Genomic DNA, 2,351 nt, shown 5'->3' on the forward strand with positions numbered 1-2,351 from the left:
TCCAGGAATCAAAATCAAATTGAATTGTAATGAACTTGGATAAGGCATTTTGAAAGCTTGGGCACAGAAAAGCGGGCAGTTATCTCTGCAGCTCCGTCCAACTCCGAACCAGTTTAGAAAGCATCAGATTAGCACCCGACTCCAGCCGCTCTGCTCACATTTGTTATGCTGGGCAGCTCTGCAGCTTCAGCTCCCCGAGTGCATGCACAGACTTCCGAATCCAGCTGACATCCAGCAAACAGTAAATCACAGCAGGTGACACATCCCCCTGGTCTGCATGGCAATCAGTCCAGGCAGATAAGGCTGGCAGTGCGCAGCGCTGATAACATCAGTCTCTCAGTCAGAGCATCAGCCAGACGACAGTGTCATTGTTGTGAAAGGAGAGTAGAATAACAGACTGAAACATCTTTAAATATAGTTGATGCATATCAGGTTATATTATCACTTCTGTGAGCTTCTACATCTTTCTACTGAATCATATAAGTCAACTGTTGCAACTTCATCTTGAAAACATGGATGTGTGAGAAAACCCCCCAATGGCTTTAGTTCAGAGCTGTAAAAAATTCTTAAAAGCCTTTCATGTCTTCCAGAGCTTCTTATAATCTTTATTTTAAAGTGATTTGAACAGTTATTCAGAATTTTAAAGGACTTGTTGCATCAAAGAAGTGTTAAGATTTTTGAAATTTCCGACCAAAACATTTTCAACCCACATTTGAACATGAAATCTGCATGACGTGACAAAAACTCATGACCATTTCATCATACCAAACTAAATGCATAAAGAGTCTTTTAATAACATCTCATCTTCATCTGCTACAAAAACAAGTATTTTACGAACTAACGTAAACTTTTTTTCAATAAACGACAATGTATAAATGGTTCACACTGGACGAGGAAGAGCTGCGAAGTGGAGTAGAACGGAGGCCGCTTCCATTTGGTGCCCTTGTCAACCTATGGTTACGGAAAAATGCACGTCTGGTGTGAATTGCAGGAGTGAGCGGATGCCGTGGCATCAATATTTTGGATCGATCTGCCACACCTCTAGCTTTCATGATGATCATCTATCAAAGGAGACGTCGGCGTCTTATTCAGGCTATGGAGCGATAAGCCACGTGGGAGCAGCTACAGATGAAGAGATTTTGGGAAATCTTGGTTGGTGATTTTACAGAGGAGCTGTGGATCCAACAGTTCTGCGTGACACGCTCAAGTTTTGATGAGCTGCGTGACGCTGTGGGACCTCCTGTGGCGCCCGCTGTGTACCCCCCCAAGGCAGCCTGTTCCTACCAAGAAGATTCATTGTAGTGTTTCCATTGCAGTTTTGTGAGATATGTCCATTTCAAAATGCCATAAAACCACCTCCTCCAAGCGCAAAAACTGTCTTTGAAAAATTTTTTTTTTTTTTTTTTTAGAAATGGTGTTGTTTCTATTAGGTGAAATTATTATCATAAATCCAATTTGCACAATTTTACAGTCAATGGAAACGCTGTTAATGTGACCATTCAATCTCTTTCAGGTTTGTTCATGTGGTATTTTTTCCCCACAATTTGTAATGTTTTATTTATTTATTTTTTATTCTAGTTTTGCTTCCTTGGTTTAGGTTACTTCTTAGGGCTGTAGCGATTAATTGATTAAATAATTAATTGATTTATCTGTCTGAAACAAACTTTTTATTGAATCAAACTTTACCTAAAATCCTTTAAAAATTAAATGAATCGATCTATAATCGACATTAAAAAATACAATTTGGATTGAGAAATGTTAGGTTCATTTTACTATAACGTAAAAATGACCAAGTGCCATCATAGCGGGCAAAAATGTGTCCAATGTGTGACTTTTGCAAGGACATATGACCATTCAGTGCTGTATAATGTTCTAACAATGTTCTGTTTGTATTATTTTGATGTGGAAAAACAACAATTAATTAGGAAACTGAATGAATTTACCATTAATTCCTGTTTACTTGTTTTTAAACATGTTTAAATTACACTCAATTATCTTGTAAGAAACTTCACCTGCACTGTTCAGTACAGGGGCTGCACGGTGGCGCAGTGGTTAGCGCTCTCGCCTCACAGCGAGAAGGCCCCGGTTCGAATCCCGGCTGGGACCTTTCTGTGTGGAGTTTGCGTGTTCTCCCCGTGCATGCGTGGGTTTTCACCGGGGACTCCGGCTTCCTCCCACCGTCCAAAATCATGCTTCATAGGTTGATTGGTGACTCTAAATTGCCCCTTGGTATGGGTATGGGTGTGTGAGTGAATGGGTGTGTGATTGAGGCCCTGCGACGGACTGGCGACCTTTCCAGGGTAAACCCCGCCTTCGCCCTCCGGTAGCCGGGATAGGCTCCGGCACCCCGC

This window comes from Oryzias melastigma, unplaced genomic scaffold, assembly GCF_002922805.2.
Source record: "Oryzias melastigma strain HK-1 unplaced genomic scaffold, ASM292280v2 sc00231, whole genome shotgun sequence".
Lineage (NCBI taxonomy): Eukaryota > Metazoa > Chordata > Actinopteri > Beloniformes > Adrianichthyidae > Oryzias > Oryzias melastigma.